The sequence below is a fragment of the Mauremys mutica genome, chromosome 3 (genome assembly GCF_020497125.1).
Source record: "Mauremys mutica isolate MM-2020 ecotype Southern chromosome 3, ASM2049712v1, whole genome shotgun sequence".
In the NCBI taxonomy this organism is placed as follows: Eukaryota; Metazoa; Chordata; order Testudines; family Geoemydidae; genus Mauremys; species Mauremys mutica.
The window spans coordinates 183,039,629-183,061,978 of NC_059074.1; the positions used below are offsets into that span (position 1 = coordinate 183,039,629).

Sequence of the window (22,350 nt, forward strand, 5' to 3'; positions counted from 1 at the left end):
TATCGGAGCATCTCAAAATCATTAATAAATTATATCTTCACAACAACCCTGTAGGGTAGGAGGGAGATTATTATCCCCATTTTACAGAGGGGGAACTGAGTCATAGAGAAGATTAAGTGATTTCCTCAAGATTGCACAGAAGGAGTCAGGAGGTTACCCAGGAATTGAACTCAGTCGTCCTGAATCCCAGTCCTCTAGACTGTCTTTCCTAATCTAGTATCAGAGGGGTAGCCGTGTTAGTCTGAATCTGTAAAAGCAGCAAAGATTCCTGTGGCACCTTATAGACTAACAGACGTTTTGGAGCATGAGCTTTCGTGGGTGAATACCCACTTCGTCGGATGCATGTAGTGGAAATTTCCAGGGGCAGGTATATATATATTTGTAAGCAAGAATCAGGCTAGAGATAACAAGGTTAGTTCAATCAGGGAGGATTCCTGATTTCCTACTTTCCTACTTTCATTTCCTACTCTAGTATCCTTTTATCATACTGATCAAAATGTCTCCCTTCAACTTCCTACAATCTACCAAACTGAAGAATAACATACCAATGCCCACCTACATTGGTGTTATTACTTGTTGGGAGGCTTGCTGTAAGAAAATTGTTTCTAACAGAATTCAGTGGCTTACAGGTTTCTGGTACATTACTAGATAGGCAATCTTTTACTAAGACATTTAATAAAAGGTTGACATTTAGCTAGTAAAATTCCAATTTGAATGTGAACAATGGACTTGTTTAGAACATGACACAGCAGAGCACTTAAGCACACATTTAAGTCTCATTGACTTCAATTGGATTTAAGCATATCCTTATTTTACAGCCTGGGTTTAAATGCTTTGCTCAATCAGTGTCCATAACCTTATATTATTATGTATCATCTGATCAATACCATCTGTGCCCTTAGTCCTTAAAAAAAATTTTTTTTAAAGCTTATGATGATCCCTGATGCAAAGGATCTATGGAAAGGCTTGGTTTTTGCCTCCCTCCCCAGATTTTCTTTGAGACAATTTTAAACTCACAGTTCCAGAATCAGTGGAAGTTAGACATTAACTTTTTTCTGTTTTAATTTGGGCTAAAAGTCAATTCAGCTGATTTTATGCTTATATAAAGTGCTTTGTTTCTTCCAGCAGGAGATGGCTTTTGTTGATAATCACCCCCCCTATAGTTTTTCATATTCACCTGACCATTCCTGATGTCCGATTTATGTCCATTTATTCTTTTACGTAGGGACTGTCTGGTTTGGCCAATGTACATGGCAGAGGGGCATTGCTGGCACATGATGGCATACATCACATTAGTAGATGTGCAGGTGAATGAGCCCCTGATGGTGTAGCTGATGGGGTTGGGTCCGCTGATGGTCTCAAGAAACAAAATTTGCATCCAGAACCAAACTTTCCCTTTTTAAGTCTATCTCTGTTGTACAAGTGAACAAATCTACAGGTACAGACTTCTTAAATATTGGTACTGGTACTAGTATGTGCAGACAAGAAATGTCAGTCTGTAGGTTTAGTAATATGCATACAAAGTGAGCAGACTATGTGGGTCCAAAGTAGCCACTGCAGCCTGTGATGATAACACTGACAGCCTCAAGCATTCAAAAACATGTCAGGCCTCAAAAAAGCATGAGATCAGCTTTTAAAATCATCAGATTTTTTTTTAAATAATAAATATGGGAGGTTTGTCCCTTCCTGTTTTTGAGCCTTTAGGTTAGGTTCAGGCTATGTGTTACACTTGGATTAGGGTTTCTGGCTTTTCTCTTCAAGTATGAAGGCTAGAAACTTCTATTTTTTTTAAATGAAAGTTGATATTGTCATGCAATTACATGACTCCAGGAGCTAAGACTTTAAGGGAAACATCAAATATCACAAGATTCATGATGCAATCTCAGGAAGTGGTGACACTGGTGATGAACCACAGACTAAGAAGTTATTGAGTGATTTATTTTTAACAATAATTTTCCATTTCTACTGCTTACTTGACAAAGATATCTTAAGTCAAGAAGCCTTGGCACTCTTTTGGCATTTTTCTACTTCAAGTGAGTTCCAAAGACTCCAATGTGATTTTAGTGGAGTAACAGAAAAGGTTTTCAGATTCGGAACTAGCTGACTAGCAGTGACATTTCCATTAAGAATAATATACAAGGAGCTATGTCAGATGAACACCAAGGCCTAAATTTCAAGGTGCAAAAGCAACATACTGGTCAGAAGGTGAGTCTAAGGGAATTTAAGCTTGTTTGATTTATGCCCCAAGAAGCCAGAAGAAGGTGCATGCAAAAGTAGATGGCCTGACATCTCCTATGCTCTCATAGTTGTTTTTCCAGGTATAGTGGAAAATTCTGGAGGAATTCTGAACTCTTTTACTCTTTTACTCTATGAGGTAAGTAATGTGTCCCAAAGGTGTGTGTTCTTCAATACACCGTGGCAAGGGTCTCCATTATTTTTCTATGCAGTTTTGGTCTCAATGAAGGAACTAGAATAAATCTTTTGGAATGGTTCTAAGCAGAAGTGGTCTAATGCAGTCCCATTGCTGGTGTCTAGTCAGAGATGTTACAAAAAATAAAAATTATTATATATACACACTTATGAACATGCATACGAAGAAGCAGCCAACATAAAAATCAAGGAGATTCCAGACAGAGACTTTCCCTTGATCCTTGACTTATCTGTCATTTATTATGCCTAGAAATGTCAGAGGTCCCCCAAAAGACTCATTGTTACAGATAATGATATGCAACAGGGTGAGCTAAGGATGGAGTAACGGCCCTCACTGTACATTTTTGTGATTTTTGTCTTGCACAACAAATTTTACATTACTTTCACATCATTCCCCCAAACATATAGGACAATGTTGGTTTTGATCCCCATTGGCCATCCTAGGGAGATAGCAGTCATTTTTTAAGAAAGAGGTTACAAAAAATGTGGATTAGAGCAGGGGTGGTGGAACCATCCCAAAAGTGACAGGGGCCCTGGCCCCTCTGTGACCCCACCCCTGCCCCTCCTCTGCCCCCCAAGGCCCCACCCCCAGCCAAGCCAGAAGCCAGAGCACGGTGGGAGGGCTGGAGAACAACCCTCACCAGTGTCCCCACATCCTGGGCCCCTGACCAGGGCAGGTGGAGAGTCTGCAGCTCTTATTGCAACCCAGCTCTGGCCGAGGGGCGGGGCCTGGGATCCGCAGTTCACCCCTGGTAAGAGCCACTCAGGCAGTTGTTTTGAGCTGCGGGCCCTCCACCTGCCGGACCCCAGGGCATGGTGATACGGGCAGAGGCTGCTCTTGGGCTCCTCCCACCCCAGGAAGGTGGAGAGTCCAAGCTCCCCCCAGCTACCCAGGGTCCCCAGCTGAGCTCCATCTGGTGGCCTGGCTGAGGGGTGGGGCTTTGGGGGAAAAAGGAGGGGCAGGGGCGGGGCCCATGGTAAAAAGTGGATGGGCCAGGCCTGTCCACTTTCAAAAAGTGGGAGGTCCATGGCCCCTTGGTTCCAGCATCCCTGGTTGAGAGACATGCAAAGACACAAACATTCCCATGAGATAAAAGCACCTGTTTACATAGCAATTCTACTTCATTAGACTCAATGTTGTTTCATTACACTCAGTGCCATTAGTTTTTGTTTATTTCAAGGGAATTACAGTAAAAAAACTTCCAGGTTGCTTTCCATTTAAACTGACTTTAATTTGCAATAAAATGGATTTACGTTTTCTAGAAAAAACGTAAACTGCGGTTATTGGCTCATATATGCAGTTATATGAAATATAGAATAAAATAAAATTAAAGGTCAGATATTTGCTCACTCAAGCAAGAAAACTCTGAATAAAGGCTGCTAGGAGCCCATTGGCTGTTACAGTTTATATAGAGTTATAGTCTACAGTATTTATGTTTGCATCATTTCCACTAGGTGATGTTCACCACTATTCTGAAGGCTTAAGTGGAACTTAAGTGGTCCATAGAGATTGTGAAATCCCTTTGCTCATGGATGAATGTTATTTATTGATGTTAATGGAAGTCAGACATATGCTTGGGGCCTGACCCTGCTTAAATAAAGCCAATGGCAAAACTCAATGGATAAATAAAATTCAATTGATATTGGACTGGGCCTTGAAGGCAAAATAGACTATTGATTGGACAAAACAAAACTGGAGTTGCAGCTAGGAAGGGATGTGAAGAGTAACAAGAAGGGCTTCTACAGGTATATTAGCAACAAGAAAAAGGTCAGGGAAAGTGTGGGATGCTTAATGAATGGGGGAGGCAATCTAGTGACAGATGATGTGGAAAAAGCTGAAGTACTCAATGCTTTTTTTGCCTCTGTCTTCATGGACAAGAGTGACGTAGACAAATTAGAGGATTGGGCCAAAAGAAATCTGATGAGGTTCAACAAGGACAATTGCAGAGTCTTGCACTTAGGACGGAAGAATCCCATGCACTGCTACAGGCTGGGGAGTGACTGTCTAAGCAGCAGTTCTGCAGAAAAGGACCTGGAGATTACAGTGGATGAGAAGCTGGATATGAGTCAACAGTGTGCCCTTGTTGCTAACAGCATTTTGGACTGTATTAGTAGGAGCATTGCCAGCAGATCGCGGGACGTGATCATTTCCCTCTATTCAGCATTGGTGAAGCCTCATCTGGAGTACTGTGTCCAGTTTTGGGCCCCACACTACAAGAAGGATGTGGAAAAATTGGAAAGTGGAGGGCAACAAAAATGATTAGGGGGCTGGAGCACATGATTTATAAGGAGAGGCTGAGGGAACTGAGCTTGTTTAGTCTGCAGAACAGAAGAGTGAGGGGGGATTTATAGCAGCCTTCAACTACCTGAAAGGGGGTTCCAAAGAGGATGGAGCTAGGCTGTTCTCAGTGGTGGCAGATGACAGAACAAGGAGCAATGGTCTCAAGCTGCAGTGGGGTAGGTCTAGGTTGGATATTAGGAAACACTATTTCACTAGGAGAGTGGTGAAGCACTGGAATGGGTTACCTAGGGAGCTGGTGTAATCTCCATCCTTAGAGGGTTTTAAGGCCTTAGTTGGGGTTGGTCCTGCTTTGAGCAGGGGGTTAGACTAGATGACCTACTGTTGGTGACCCAGTGTTGGGCATTTCTGAAAATCCTACCATTTGTGCATATTCCTTAGTTTATCTGTTCAAACTGAAATGATCCCAAACATTTCAAAGAAGAATCAACAGCCCAGCATATAAATGTGATGTGTAGATGCAGTGACAAATGAGTCCCTCAGCTACATTGTAATGGACAGCAGAATTTGGCGCATAGTATTAAGGGAAGGGATCAAAGTCATTTCACTGCAACCAGCTCAAATATTTCAGTACTATCAAGTGAATATGTTTCTGTCTGATTTTAAGCACAATTAACACTGCAAGTTCCTATCAACAAGAATCATAATATTTTCTAAGGGAGACAAATTTTCTTAGCGCTCACTAGAGATTATCTGGAAGAAGAATAGTTGGTACAAGCTAGCTATGAAATGAAATATATCATGCAGAGTAGTCTTATTTTGAAGAATCAAAAGCATAGCTTTTATTTAGTCTTTGGCATGTATAACTTTATATAGTGAAGACTACACTGTAATTAGTCTTAAATAAGTAATAATTTTTCCTCCTTTCATATTCAGAAAATAATAATATTACTTAAGGTTCAGTAACAATTTCCAGCAGAATAATCAATTTTAGTTATTGGATGAGATGCAGCCTTTTAGTAACTTTCCTTCTTTCCATCACTGATTATACATTTAGTTTCAGGTGATTACCAACTATTTTCTTCCAGTTAGTATGCTCTCTATTTTTAAAGATTTAATTTTCTTAAAAAAAAAGGGTTATGGTAAGACAACAAAAGTGTCCTGATTATTTAGACAATATGCTAGAATGGACACCAACAGAGATACAGAATTTGCTGGTCCCTCATGTCCACTATCTTCTCTGTAGCAGTAGCCGATGTCTGACGCTTGAGAGGAAGACACAACCCCTTCGTAATTGGCCTGATTCTGCTCCTACTTACGTTGTTGTAAATCAAGAATAGCGTCACCAAAATCCACAGAGTTTCACCAGACTAAAAGTGATGCAAAATCAGAATCAAGTCCAGTGCCATAAGTTAGTGCTTGTCTACACTTAAAATGCTGCAGCAGTGCAGCTGCACACTGCACCTATAGTGCTTCAGTGAAGCCAATGGGTGGACTTCTCCTGTTGGCACAGGTACTTTATCTCCCCAAGAGATGGTAGTTAGGTTGACAGGAAAAATGCATTGTGCTGTCTACACTGGGGGTCAGGTCATTTTAACTGTCAGTCAGGAGTGTGGATTTTTCAGTTGTTATACTGACCCAATTTTCTAGTGTAGTAGACCAGGCCTCAACTGAGTAATCATTCAGAGGAGTGGAAAAGTTCCCATCTGCCCCTGCAGGAGATCAGCTCGCCCCCTGATGTCTGACATTTATTGCCCTTATCTTAGTTCATGTACCTAGAAATGTTATTTATGGTCATCAAAATATTCAGCTCTTTTAAAAAAATTCAACATCAATGTTTAACTCAATTACTTCCTGCAGCAGTGAATTCCACCAGTTTCTTATACGCTAAGTGCCAAATCCTGCTCTTGCAGGTTCAGAAGGCCCTAGATGGGGAAGAGCAAGTGTGGTTTTGTTGCACAGGAGGAGTAAGATTTTTGGATCATGCAGAAGTGATACAGACCTCTTGGGTGTTGCAAAATACAGCTCATTCTGCCTTGCCTTGGAAAAAGCTGGATTTGAATGGGAGAAGGCCATGAGCCAGCCTGATGAAATGTGACTATGTGGATCGATTAGTGAAATCCCTGAGCTTCACCACTGAGACTACAGATATGGAGCAGCTCCACTGACACTCCATAGCCTGGGAGCAGGAGAACTACTTATCTGTGCAGATATCCCTGAGACCAGCCCAGTTATTCAGGTCATGCACTGGGCACACAGGAGTCTGTGATTAACTGCAATTCTGTTAATTTGTGCTACTTTTACTACCCATTGAATGTCACCAAGCGACCACTGTCATTCATAAAACTATGGATTTACATACATTACAAGAAAGAACGCACATACTTTAATATCTATGAATTTCACATCATTATTTCATCATTGCTTACAAAGAATTTGTGTAATTACAAGCCAAATCCTCACAATGTAAGTTAACATAGATCTGTGGGAGCCAGCAGAGCTACAGTAATTTCCACCAACTGAGGATTTTGTCCATCATTTTGTTCAGCATATCAAACATATTGGTTGTTAAGAATTTTAATTGGTGTTATATTGTAAGGGCAAGATTGTCCCTTGCCCTGCTGCAGATTAAGGCATTCCTCTATTCCTTTTCACAGGCCACCTATCCCCTGCAAGTTACAGCCTGGTGGGAGAGCAGCCTCCAGTGCATATAAGCAAAAAATGGATGGGTAGGTGTGGAAATGGATGGAGCCTTGGCCAAACCCACCAGCAGAATAGCTGAGCCAGCACGCTGGAAAGCCATGTGCTACTTGTTTATGCCACCAGATTGCTGGATTCTTGGAGAAACAGAAAGCTGGGGAAAGAATTGTGCCACAATTCCCTCCCTGGTCTGCTCCTGGGGCAGCCTAATTGTATATTGCCCTTCATATGGCACAGACTGTAAACTCACAATCTAGCTGTAAACCTAAAGATGTATCTGGTGAACTTTAGAGGGCTTTGATGTGTATTTCGGCTTTGCTACCAAATTTTAATTGATTAGTCATCACTTTCATTAGGAGCCTTGCCTTGCTAAAAACCACAGTCTCTCTCTGTAGAAGTATGGACCAATCAATCTCAGTTCACAAATGTTATTGTTTTTAATAGAGAACAGATCTATGCTTTCCAAGCATAAAAATGCAAACACCAAATTATACACTTACAGTAAGGAAAGAAACATCTCCACATGACTGTCATATGAGTTTTAACCTGTAGTCACTGCAAATCATCTTTGCCTATGAAACCTAAAATAGAATTTTCTCAGTCTGCTCCAGTTACATGTCTATTTGGAAATCAAATAAATGCATGTGCCTGCTATATAATTTAAAATGATAGGCTCTTCTGAAGCTGAATGCTTTTTGGGTGGTGGGTCTTTGGGAGGGATTTTTGTGTTCAGTAGAAAGCAATCTGTTAAAATTGTCACAGTTCAGATCAACTGCACCTGTATTCCCGCTCTATAGTCCAGTAACAGCACCCACTCTCAGGTTTCTGGCTCCACAGCCATCACCTCTCTTCAGCGGAGACATACAGCTCACTCCTTCCTGCCCAGGGTATTTCCAAGCTGCATAATTCCCTGCCTTCACTGTGAATTCCCTAGCAAATCAGACCACCTAAGCAGGCCTGCTTTGCTTCTCTCCTCAGAGGCTATGAATAGCATAACTCTCTGCAGTTATACCACACAGCTTTACCTAACAAGCACATATATTCTTAAAGTGAAAGAAATACAGAGAAAACATAAAACAACAAAATAATCTATGTGCATGCTAATAATCTTACCAGAGATCACTCCAACTCCAACAAGGGCTCTGGGAGGAGTCAGTCCTTCAAACACAGAAACAAATTCTCACTTACACTATTGGTCCTTTACATACTGGCATTGTACAGGTGCCTTAATATAATACTCCTGAGGGAATTCTGCACCAAAAATAAAAAATTCCATGCCAAAAAAAAAAATCTACATATTTTATTTGTCAAAATAACACAATATAATCACACCATTTTCAATTAATTTTGGTAGTTTATTTCAAAATACCTGTCAGTAAGTATGGTAAATGGTACTTTGCGGAGGGTTCAGGTGAAGATGGTTGGGGCTCAGCAGGAGGGATTCAGGGGCTGGGCGAGTGGGGCTTGGTGGGGTGAGGGTCTGGATGCAGCTGGTTGGGGGGCAGTGATGTGGGGGGGGTCCAGATGCAGGGGACTCGTTGCATGGTCCATTATCATTATTGGGGGGGTATTATTATCTCTGGTCTGGACCTTGACTATACCTTGACCAAGAAATTTGGACCTTGACAATAAAATAATTGAATATCCCGATGTAAGAGCTAAGTATGATAAAATATGGAAAACATTTAGCAATGACAATTTGTGTTACATAACTGAAAACAGAAAACAGATTTTGGCCCTCAGGATGTTGCAGCTAAATAAAACAGATGCAGTTTCCCTTGCATGTTTTTAAGCAACAGATAAATGAAGGACCAGCTTTTCAAAGACAGAAGTTCACAATTGCACAAATCATATTTGCGTACATTTCACCTGAGCAAACACATGATGAGCATGCATAGATCAGGTATTTAAACACAGTGGACCTTGTTCTTACCTGACAACTGTTTTACAGCAAGAGTAATAGAGTTACTCCCAATTTACACAAGTTTTAAAGTGAGAGAAGAATCAGGCCTGTCCAAGGTAAGTGTATGTCCCTTAGGCATATGTGTAAATGTATGCGCATAGTTGTAACTGCCTAATTTTGAAAATCTGAGCCAAAATAATCCCATGGATGAGGAGGTTAAGGTAAATCTTCAGAAAAGGCATTCACTTATGGAAAGTGCTATACTTAATTCTTCTACGTGTAATGCTACTGCCAGATGGCTGGGGCAATTACTAAGGCTGGGTTCCATGCTGTCTAGGCAAGGGTTCTTAGGACAATTTTTTTGGTGGCCTCAAAGTGCGGCCACCAGCTCTTGTTCACCAGTTCAATTGCTGCCCCATCCGGTTCCATAAAATCAGTTCTGTCACCACTGTTTCAATCCCACAGTCAGCTCTACACAGTGTTCAGACTCTTTAGATAGTAAACTAAGGGCAAAAACAGATCTACACAACAGATTCCTGCAAATATTTTATTGAATCTGAATTCAACCAGAGTCCACTCAGGCCCAAATCTCTCCCATTCTGTAAATGCATACCATACACATACCATATAATATCATCATTTCCAAAAACAGAACACAAAGTCCTAGCAATACAATGAAATAATATACAGACATGCACTGGGGCAGAATTATAATTTATATATATTAAGCCTGCCAGAGTTGCTTTTTTTTCATTCTCTTACGGGGGAGCAGAGAGCTTCTTTTCCTTTTAATCCTTCTAGCTCTGAGGCTATGGGCAAATCTACACTTGAAATGCTGCATCAGCACAGCTGCACTGCTCTGACGCTTTAATGAAGAGCCTCTAAGCCAATGGGAGAGAGCTCTCTTGTTGGCATAGTTAATCTACCTCCCAAAGAGGCGGTAGCTAGGTGGACAGGAGACACTCTCCCGCTGACATAGCGCTGTCTAAATGGGGGATTCGATCGGTAGTTTTCACATCCCTCCGTGATGCAGTTATACCAATAGAGGCCTGTAGTATAGATCAGACCATACTTAAGCAAGCCTTTGTTCTTAACTGCTGAAGAACCTTTGTCCAAGTCAAGGAGATTGATAAAGTATTATGTGAGAAGCTCTAATAAATCTGACAAGCATGTTACCATAAACAAAGACAACAGAATCAATTATTACGTAATTGTTTAAATAATACAGACAAGCTTTCTGTAAACAACATCTCCTGTTAATCAATCAGTACCTCAAGGAATGGAGCTGACCCAAAGTTAGCTATTACCTTCTGCTATGTGACTGGAGTGACACATTTAATAATAATCTTGTCAATGCAATTTTTATTGGAGTCCCAGGGTTGGTTAAAGTTAAAATATGTGCATAATGCTGATAAAAACTAAGCTGAGATCAAGTCTGGTTAAGCCTGAAATAGTATTAAAAGATTTTACTTTTCAATTGAAATGGTTGAACCACTGACAGCACTAATCTAACCATAATTATTACTGTCAGGGATCTTGAATAGTTGAGGGATAAACGGGTTACAAAAATAGCTTCTGAGTGGGCAGGGCAAGTTTTTTTGTAGAATAGGTAATAATGAGTTGGTTTAGATTTGGGTCAGTAGATAGTTCACAGAAGTACACTTACAGTTTCTAATACTAATCTAACTGGAAATCTCGGAGGAGAAGTAGTTTTACTGCTTTGTATATAGTGATTCAGCCAACAACTTGGAGCTGAGCACATACATACATAAGGGTGTAGTGTCACCTGTCACTTCTAAACTACACTTTGAAAGAGATTTAGCATTAGGAGGAGGTAAGTAGTTACTCATGAACAAAGTGATATAAGTTGCCACTCCATTATCATCAGTTTGTTTGTTTGCATGGTAGAGTCTGACATCAGAGAAGCATAACTGAGCTTGACAGATGTAAGTTCTCTTACTGAGCTTGGGTTAAAGAAATACTGGAGAGTCTGTGGGCTACTCCACTCTTGATGCCCAGAGCATGATCCATTGCAGTGTGAGGTGCCCATTGCTATCTTCTGGTAGCTGGAAAAGCACATGGCATAGCACGTGATGCAGTATGATTTCCCCCTGTTGTCTCTGTTAAGGGCATCCCTGTCATTCTAACATTGTAATTAGCAACATCTGTATCTTGAAGCAAACCTCTTTACATGAGTGCTCCACTGACACTACTCTCAAAAGAAGTGTAAATGGGCTTGTAAAGGTTAATGGATGAAGAGAGACAGAAAAAGATATTGAGACAAAACCACTGGGCTAAATTTGGCTCTCAGATCACTGAAAATTGGAGTACTTCCAGTGCAGTCAGAGTAAGACTCCAAGGGTATGTCTACACTGCAATAAAACACCTGTGGATGGCCTGTGTCAACTGCCTCAGGCTCAGAGCGCAGGGCTATAGAATTGTCATGTAGAAGTTCAGGCTTTCACTGCAGCCCCAGGAAGGGGGAAGCTCCCAAAGCCTGGGCTCCAGCTGAAGCCTAAACATCTACACAGAAATTTTATAACCTCACAGCCCCCATCAGCTGACACAGGCCAGGCACAGGTTTACACATACCTGAAGGTCCTGTAAGCTCCCACAGTGAGGAGGCTGTGTAATATTTCCCGTGAACCAAATCTTTCAGTCTCTGTCAAGTCTCCCTTTTAGATCAATGGGAGATTTAATGGATTAAGGGCTGCAGGATTTGACCATTAGTTTGTATTTCTTGCCAGATATATATGTTGGTCCACACAATGCAAATATGCAATTGCTAAAACTGTGCACCAATCTGCACAGTTCATATGTGAAAATTACGTGTGCACATGTCTGCACACTTTTGTAAATTAGCCATTGAAGCTTTGATTCAGGAAAGCACTTAACTGTGTGTACTTAAAGATCACACATTGTTCTAAAATCCCTCTTATTAATTTCCCAGCTGAAGTATGTATGGACGTGGTTGAGAAAAAAGACATTCTGCTCACTGCCAGATCTTCCAGATAATATGGACAACATACTCTCCTACTTAGCGTATTTGCAACATACCTCACGTGGCACGTGACATCACTGAATTTGGATCACTGGTTGGATCATTAACTTCCCCGGCTTGGGCCAGGTATGATTGGGAGTGCACTGTGAATGCTGATCTATGCCTCCCAACATACTAAATATCTGCCATCCATATTGTTATGACAAGTTTCGCTGAATGGTGCTGTTACACATAGTCGTCCAAATATTTTTCTTAGCATTCAAGCAAGTTTTGACTGTCAGGAAGACATGCTATGTTGTTATTTAGTTTTAGGTTACATAATGTTTTTGTGTGTAGACAACTTTGGGAAGAAAGGGCAGCAGGAGGATTTGCTCCAGACCCACCAACAGCAATTCCGGGCCCCACAGCAGAACAGTCGCGGATGTGGTTCACCTGACATTTGGGAGATTCTGCTCCTGTGCTGGATGGTGCCCAGTGAGCTGCCAGCTGCGCTGCTGGGTGCGCTTTTCCGGCACAGCCACGGCTCCCACATGCAAGCCCAGTAGGGTTGCCAGCTGTCTAATCGCGCAAACCCAAAGACCCTTGCCTCGCCCCCTGCCCTTTCCCTGAGACCACACCCTTGTCCCACCCCTTCTCTGAGGCCCCGTCCCCTGCTCACTCCATCCCCACTCTCTCCATAGCTCGCTCTCCCTCACTCACTTTCACCAGGCTGGGACAGTGGGTTGGGGTGTGGGGTGCAGACTCTGAGAAGGAGTTTGGTTGCAGAAAGGGGTGGGGGAGTCGGACACAGGGCTTCTGCGCCAATGTCCCCCTGTGGGGCTAAAGCCTGAGACTCTCCTCTCCACAGGGCAAAAGCCACTAGCCTCCCCACCACCACCCCGCTGCAGGGCAGAATCCTTGAGCTCCCCCCAGTCTGGTAGGTGGAGAATGGGCGGGGGTGTATAAAGGGATCTATGAGACACACTTTAACTGTGGCTCACGAGCTGCGGTTTGGCCAAGGCTGGTATAGACCTTAACAAAGGTACAAGGAAGTAGAAAATCAGGTGTCCCCTCTGTGATATTGAGCCAGAAAGGGTTAAGTGACTAGCAAGCTAAATAACCCAAATTCAACCTTTAAAGACATATTAGAAAATTATATAAATGGTAATTAGGGCTACTCCTTATAAATAGCTAACATAACCATGTTAGACTAGAGCTTTGACATGCAAACCTGTATTGTTAAAGAATTAGAGGTAATACTAATTGTATGTGTTTACTTATATCTTGTTAGTTGTTAACCATGTAAACAGATGGTTTCTGTCTGTTACTATATCTATTGATTCAGAGATCAAAAGGGAATATTAACATTTAGATGGAACTTGGGTGTAAGAATATCATTATCTATATGTATCTTTAAAGTCTGTAGTAAACTGTCTACAAATTGCTTAATGGATAATTACATTATGCTGATGAACACAGCTAGTTACCTGTGTATACATAGAAAACAGGTGATTCTACTTCAAAGCCACAATGCTTAACCCAAGGATTGCAAGCTGTCAAGAAGCTGCCAGAGAACTATATAAAGAACTCTTGGCCCTGATCCTGTATCTCAGATCTGCTTAAGCTTCATTAGGGGAAGTTTGAGTCAGAGGACTGCAGTTCCCAGCTCCAGTCTGGGTCACACTTATATTAGACACTGGACTATAACCTGTAGAACTTATTCTGAAAAAACATTTTGCAACTCTAAAGCTCACCATCTCTAGTATGAAACTGACCTAAGAACCCTATTCATACATGTATGTATTATGTTATCTTTTAACCTATACTCTCTCTTTTCTTTTTTAATAAATCTTAGTTTAGAATTGGCTGTAAGTGTGCATTTGGGTAAGATCTGAAATATTCATTGACCTGGTGGGTAATGTGTCCAATCCTTTGGGATTGGTAGAGCTTTTTATATGATGATGAACAAGATTTTCAGTAATCCTCATTATATTTGACTTGGCTATCTGGGTAGGAGCCCAAGGCTGGGTTGTTTTAAGGGAACTGTGGTTTTGGCTTCTGGGTAACCAGTAAGGTATTGTAGCAGCTGTTTTGTTGCTGGCTTGGTGAATCTAATTATTAGAATAACCACCAGTTTGGGGAATTGTCTGCCCCATTCTTTGCAGTTTGCTCTGATTGAACAATCTCAGTATGGTCCCCTTGGGACCTCGGTCACATTCTCTCCAGAAATAGATCCATTCATTTGTATTTGCAGACTGCTTTGAAAATAGCACTATATTGTATGGGCCTGACACAAAGCCCATTCAAGTAAATGGAAAGATGCCCATTGAAGTCAATGGGCTTTGAATTATGTCTTATAAGTGACTATTCTTGCTTTGTCAGTGACGGCAAGTTGAAGGAGGATATTACTCTTATCATGATGTCTTTCCTACTGATATTGATTTTATTATATATGGCCAAAATTTTCAAGAATGGGTGCCTAAAGTCAGGGTCCTAAATCCTTATTTAGACATTTAGTGTTTCTTTAGCAAAGAAAAGGTATGTTAGACTCTGTCCTACAGTTCTCATGTGGCCCGTTCCCTGAGCATTCTGCAATGGTAGACTACTACCTTATGTGTTATGGATATGTCAGCGTATCGCTCAAAAAGAACAACTGGTGTGTACCTTAACTTTGTATTTCCAGGTTTTCAGAGGTTTAAGTTTAACCATTCTCTACATTCTGGATGGGCAGGAGGCAGCACTGGGCAACTTTAACTTTGCATTAATGAAGTTTTGGGGCCATTAATATAATCTAGGGATGATAGAACTCCCTGAGTCCCTGACATAAAGGCTTCATAGCCCACTTCCAGTCCTACACAGCAATGGAATGCCCATCTGAGCTAGGGGAATGGGTGCTGGAGATCCCCAGCACAGACTTGCACTCTCCTGGGGGAAACATTGGAAATCACTGAAACCGGAGAGTGCCTAGTTGAGATGCACTAGAGAAGGCAAGCGTAGGGGAGAACCTACCCATACATCAGATCCCAGCAGGAGAAAAAGCAGGCACAGAGGAGAGAGGAATTAGAACTCCAGGCATATTGGTGGGATCCCAGCTGCTGAATCCTGGCACAGATCAGATCCTGGCAGGGAAGTAGCAATAGAGATGGGCAGTGCTTAATTTGTAATGAAGAGGTTCTGAGGCTCAAGCAACGTTTTTACGTTCATAACTGAAGCAGCAAGCCCAGATGTGCTGGGGCTATGAACTGCCAAGCTTAGAGGTGCCGAGGCTCAGCCCTGGCAAGACCTAACACAAATTAAACACTGGAGATAAGGTTCAGAGGTGTAGATCAGATTCTACAGGAAGGTCCAGGGATGGAAGATCATAATATAGATCAGATCCTGGGTGGGTGGGAGCTCTGTGGATCCCAGCCCAGGGCAGACACTGGCAGAAAGGGGCTCTGTGGAGACTAGCCCAGGGCAGATCCCTGCCAACAGAGAGAGGTGGGAGCTGCGTATCCCTATCATGGGGGAACAGAGAGGAACAGGGATTTCCCTAGACTCCCCCACAAATTTACCCAACACCCCTCACTCCCATTACATGCAGTGTTCCCAGTTTAGTCATTGGTTGGAAATTTGAATTGAAATTGAAACAATATGCACTTTAAAAGCATATACAGTATGTGAGAAAATACTTGTACCTGAGAAAGCATCTTGGGTTTGAAAAGTATGAACACAGACTAGCTTCCTCATACAGCTGTTGTTTATGACAATGTCAGCACATTTGTTTCACATATATTGGCCTACCTAATAAATTCAAATTATTATTTGCAAGCCAGGTCTGAATGAGTTCTCCCCTGACAGCTAGTGATGAGCCAGTGATGGGTGGAAAGGCTTCAGGATGAGATTATATTTACATGAACACACCTACTCTGCCGAGGTATCCAGCAGGTAGAGCTGTGCTGCCCAGGGAATCAATTTTGGCTGGTGTTGGGTTACAAATTACTTTAGTATTAAATGTTGGGGTCATGAAATGTTGTTATCCTTATTGTATGAGTAAAGGGCAGCAGAACTGTACTTAGCCTGTCTGAATGAGGGGAATCTACCTCAGTGCTTAATTTGAGCTAGGGCTTGCCAGGGCTGCCCCTGCAGCCCTGCTCGAAGCCAGCCAGCCCCACACGCACCCCTGCCCGCACCAGCCCTGCACCCCCTGCCCTGTCTCCAGCGAACTCCTGCCGCACTCTCCTGCCTGAAGCCAGCCAGTCCCACACTCCTCTGTCTCCAGCCCTGCCAACCCCTGCCGCACCCCCTGAGGCCCTGCCTGAAGCCAGCCCGCTTCACACCCCGCTGTCTCCAGCCAGCCCTGCACCTCTTGCCCTGCCTGCAGCCAGACCCTACCTCCAGTCAGCCCCTGCCCTGCCTCCAACCAGCCCCATGTCCACTGGTGCCCTGCAGTTCCCAGGGCAGTAACCCTGCACACCTGCTTCAATGAGGGGGGAGGGGAGCAGCTGGGACACCCCCAGGGAGTGGCAGGGACCCACACATGTGAAACAGAGGTCATTAATAAACAATTAACAGCATATATGATGCAATGTACATAATATATAATTTTATTCTTTATATAGTTAAGGAAAGTAAATAATATATGGAAGAAATGAAAGGCTTTTAAAAAAAATTTTTTTTTTTTGGTCATCCCTGCCAGGTCCCCTCCAAAAATGTTCGAATTGAGCCCCGCACTTCCTAAAGCTGGCCCTGGGCGGCGGGAAGTGACGCGGGCCAAGGGATGTGCTGGCCGCAGCTTCCCACCTCCCGCATTGGCCTGGGATGGTGAACCAAGGTGGGAGCCATGGTCCACCGAACCTGCCAACGCGGCAGATAAACAAACTGGCCTGGCCCGTCAGGGTGCTTACTTACTCAGAACATGTTAGTCTACAGGGCCTTAGTTTAAAATTTGCTTTAAAAATATTTCATTAGTGAGTTGGTAAAGATTATAAAATCGCATCTCTAAAAAATCCTTACATAGATTTTTAGATGCACAATCATCTTTAGCCTTAAATGCTTGGATCTTCAGACATATAGTTCTTTAAATAAATCCTTCAAAAGACCACCCTTATCTAAAATACACTTTTTAATTTTAATTACTATAGTAAAAAACTTGCTTCCAAAGTCTTCCTGTCCTTTCTGTCCATCCCTTTCTCCCTTCACTCCTGTCAAAGAGAGCTCTTAAAGGGATAACACCCCTTTCCTTCCGGATAGCTGGACAAAGAGTTTCCCTTTCTTTACTTCTGACTATCTGATGAACTAGTTTTAAGAGAACTCTCCAGCAAAATCAGTACCTTAGTAAGATATAAAATCCTTTGCTATGCCTAAAATCTTTGGAAACATATCTTTTAAAGTTGGTGAAATTTCATAAACATGTCTATTGTTATAGAAATCACACAAAGTACTTTAGTGTTCCCTTTTTCTAAAAGCAATGAACATTGTTATGAACACAGTAAACCTCTGTGACTGATTATTTTAAAATAATGTCTTTGTTTCTGTGAGTTAAATATGTAGTAATCTGGAATGATTACTTTATGAAGGCTTAAGAGTGCATTTAAAATATAAAATCATCTTTGAAATACTGATTAAGAAAATGTAAAACAGAGAAGAGCTGCATCATGTATTCCATAATATTTAATGTTGTACTCAGCAAGACAGCTGACTTGCCCTTACTACAAAGTTTTTGCAAATAAATGTCTGACAGACTACAGGGCATATCAAAAAACCTGTGATTGACATTTTTTCCCCAAAACTGAGTACTTTTAATTAGGTACCTTCTGCATGTCCATTTTGTGTGAGGGAGAGGGTATGTGGGGGGTCTCTGTGGGGAACTGTGACTCTCCACCACTGTAAGGCAGACCGGGCATCTCGCTATCCTTTGCTGCCTCCCCCTGGTCCTCGAGCCTGGGCTGCCATCAGGCATAGGGGCACCAGTTTAATAATATTACATAGGTCCCCATAAATACTAAGGACGGCCCTGCATACAGCCCACCTTCACCCTCATGGTCTCACCCCTAGTTGGCCCTGGCCCTCACCCCCTGTATATTCGAACACCCACCCCGTAATTTCAATTCCTGGGGAAAAAACACTGCTCTGAGAGGAAGCAGGCATCGATGGCGGGTGGGGTGAAGGGAGCCCTCAGTGTGCTAGGTGGCAGGAGGTGGCGCACGGATCATATCCGGCGCCTGTGTGCGGAGGTCCCCCAGTGGCCAGGAGCACAGCTCGTCTGCCAGCTCCCTGCGGGTCCCTAGAAGCCACCCCCCACAGCCACTCGCCATGGTGCCCCTGCTTCTGGTGGTGCCCCGGGCCGGGACACACTCACTGCCCCGAGATCTGCAGATGCTCCAAGGGCTCCCTGCGCTGCCCCGGAGTGAGCCATTTCCTGTCCTCAGCAGGCTGTAAGTACTGAGTGGCCAATGGCTGCTACACCTGAGCCAAGTGCGCACATCCTCAGCCTGCCATATTGGGCTGCCTGAGCCAGGGAACAGAGCAGGGTCAGCACTTCACCCTTGGTGGGCTGGTGGGATAGCTGGATCTAAGCCTGCAGCCCCCACCCAGCCTCTCCTCCCTGGCAGCACCCAGCATCTTTACTTCACAGCAGGGCTGGATTAACTTTTTGTGTGCCTAGCGCCAGATATATTTATGGGCCCTGTGGCAGGCGATAACTCACTGGTGTGGTGCTGGTTGTCCAGGGAATCAGCTCTTTTCTAGCTCCGGAGTGCCCTCTGTAGGCTGGCGTCTCACCTGCTGCTGGCCACCCATGTCCCTCCCGGACCCTGGTGCCCTCTAACTCGGGGTTGTGCCCTCTGCAGTACCCCTGCAGTCTCTGGGTCTCGCCACCTATGGGAACCCCCGAGCTTCTATCCCCACCCCGCCTCAGTGGCTATTGCCAGTCATCATCTAGCCCCCGCTCCCTGGGGCAGACTGCAGTCTATAAACTACTCATCATCGGAAAGTGGGGTTGGACCAGCTGTCTCTGCCTATCTATGGGCTGTCTCTTGGCAGCCCCAGTACCATTTGTAGGTGTTTGGGGCTCAGCGGGGGGGGTGCTAGGTGCAGGGGAAGTGGGGTTCATTTGGGTGGGGCTCCAGGTGCAGGTAGTTGGGCCTCAGTGGGTAGGGTGTCTTGGGGGGGTTCATCTGGGTGGTACAGATGCAGGGGAGATGGGGCTTGTCAGGGTGAGGGTTCGATGGGCCTGCTTAGCAGGGGAGCCCCAGCTTCTGCCAAGGAGATGCCACATGCTGGGTTCCAGTTTCCCCCCTGCCCTGCTTCTCTTCTCCATCTCATGCCCCTCCCCACCATTCTATCTCCTCCTCAGGCTTGAGAGGGTAGGGGGAAACCACCCCCTAGCACGAGCCAGTGGAGTGGAGCGGGTTGGGGCGGAGTCGCTCCACTTCCTTCCACTCAGTGATTGCAGGGTGGGCCCGACCCCACACTCACGGGGTGGCGGAAAGTGGAGTGAGCCAGCCCCCGCCCACTCCACTCTGCTCCCCTGGCTCCTGGACTTTGGGGGAGGGCGAAACTGCTCCCCAGTACTCACCGGCTGCAGGGCTGGGAGCCAGTGGGGCAGAGCTGGCTGGGGCCTGGTCGCTCCACTTCCCGCCGCCTGGTGAGTGCAGGCTGGGCCCGACCCCTGCTTCAGTCCCCCAGGATGCGTAGCTCAGAGGAGGAGGCTTGTGGGGAGAAGGGACAGAGTGAGGGCTCTGGCAGATTGGGGCTTGAGGCTGCCAACTGATGTGCCAAGACTACTTCTGCCCCTGCTTTCCCTGTCAGCTTGGGACTCCAGAGCCCTGTCTGGCTGTCAGACATGCTTGCCAGCCACAAACACAGACCCAGGTCTGAACCATATACCATAAACTGCAAGCTTAATTGAAAGCAGCCTAAGAGGTGTTCCTGTCTTTGACACTCAGATGCCCAACTCCCAATGGGATCCAAACCCCAAATAAATCTGTTTTACCCTGTATAAAGCTTATACAGGTAAAGTAATAAATTGTTCGCCATCTATAACACTGATAGAGAGATATGCACAGCTGTCTCTCACCCCCCCGCCCCCAGTATTAATACATACTCTGGGTTAATTAAAAAGTAAAAAGTGATTTTATTAAATACAGAAAGTAGGATTTAAGTGGTTCCAAGTAATAGCAGACAGAACAAAGTGAATTACCAAACAAAATAAAATAAAACATGCAAGTCTATGCCTAATACAGTAAGAAAACGGAATACAGATAAAACCTCACCTTCAGAGGTGTTCCAGTAAGCTTTCTTTTACAGACTAGTATTCTCCTAGTCTGGGTCCAGCAATCACTCACACCCGCTGTGTGGTTACTGTCCTTTGTTCCACTTTCTTTCAGGTATCCCTTGAGCCAGCTGAAGACAAAATGGAGAAGTCTCCCACAGGCTTAAATAGACTTTCTCTTCTGGGTGGAGACCTGCTCCTCTCTGTTATGCAAAGTCCAGCTCCAAGATGTGGGGGGAGGGATAGCTCAGTGGTTTGAGCATTAGCCTGCTAAACTCAGGGTTGTGAGTTCAATCCTTGAGGGGGTTATTCAGGGATCTGGGGCAAAAATCTGTCTGGAGATTCCTTTGAGCAGGGGATTGTACTAGATGACCTCCTGAGATCCCTTCCAACCCTGATATTCTAAGATGGAGTTTGGGAGTCACATAGGCAAATCATAGAATATCAGGGTTGGAAGGGATCTCAGGAGGTCATCTAGTACAATCCCCTGCTCAAAGGAATCTCCAGACAGATTTTTGCCCCAGATCCCTGAATAACCCCCTCAAGGATTGAGTCCAACCCCCTGCTCAAAGCAGGACAAATTCCCAACTAAATCATCCCAGCCAGGGCTTTATCAAGCCTGGCCTTAAAAACCTCTAAGGCAGGCGATTCCACCACCTCTGTAGGTAACCCATTCCAGTGCTTCACCACCCTCCTGGTGAAGTTTATCCTAATATCCAACCTAAACCTACCCCACTGCAACTTGAGACTATTACTCCTTGTTCTGTCATCTGCTACAACTGAGAACAGTCTAGATCCATCCTCTTTGGAACCCCCTTTCAGGTAGTTGAAAGCAGCTATCAAATCCCACCTCATTCTTCTCTTCTGCAGACTAAACAATCCCAGTTCCCTCAGCCTCTCCTCATAAGTCATGTGCTCCAGCCCCCTAATCATTTTTGTTGCCCTCCGCTGGACTCTCTCCAATTTATCCACATCCTTCTTGTAGTGTGGGGCCCAAAACTGGACACAGTACTCCAAATGAGGCCTCACCGGTGTCGAATAGAGGGGAATGATCACGTCCCTCCATCTGCTGGCAATGCCCCTACTTATAACAGCCCAATATGCCATTAGCCTTCTTGGGCACAAGTGCACACTGTTGACTCATATCCAGCTTCTCGTCCACTCTAACCCTTAGGTCCTTTTGTGCAGAATGCAGTCACTAGTCTGTAGCAGTGCATGGGATTCTTCCATCCTAAATGCAGGACTCTGCACTTGTCCTTGTTGAACCTCATCAGATTTCTTTTGGCCCAATCCTCTAATTTGTCTCGGTCCCTCTGTATCCTATCCCTACCCTCCAGCGTATCTACCACTCTTCCCAGTTTAGTGTCATCTGCAAACTTGCTGAGAGTGCAGTCCACGCCATCCTCCTGATCACTAATGAAGATATTGAACAAAACTGGCCCCAGGACCGACCCTTGGGGCCAGGGCCGGATTAACTTTTTGTGGGCCCGGCGCCAAACATATTTGTGGGCCCCCCTGGGGAATGATTGTAAAAGGGGCTGGGGGTAAAAGCACAGTGGGGCAGGAGCTAGGGTTGGTCTCTGGAGCAAGAGAGGGGTCAGGGGTAAACTGCAAGCGCAGCAGGGCTGGGGAGGGGGTAAACAAGATCCCCCCCCTGCCCCTGCCCACATAGAGTGGGTACCTACCTGGTTCTAGCCCATTCTCTTTGTCTCTTTCTGCACTGAGCTGCCCCTCCTTCCACAGCAGCAGGACAGGTTCTCTTCTAGCCCTCTGGGGTGGATATTGGGAGTGGGAGGAGCGGAGGCTAATGTGGTTACTCCTATAACCGGACATTTTGTTTCTAG

The 22,350-nt window shown here is 44.3% G+C and overlaps 1 long non-coding RNA gene across 1 annotated transcript in view; it reads left to right on the forward strand.

Annotated features, from left to right (window-relative positions):
- LOC123365773 overlaps positions 1–12,898 on the forward strand; it is a 38,202-nt gene extending 25,304 nt beyond the window's left edge. Inside the window, exon 3 of the long non-coding RNA XR_006577746.1 lies at positions 12,223–12,898. This is a non-coding gene — a long non-coding RNA (uncharacterized LOC123365773). The remainder of the gene's footprint in view (positions 1–12,222) is intronic.
- Positions 12,899–22,350: the final 9,452 nt, after the last annotated feature.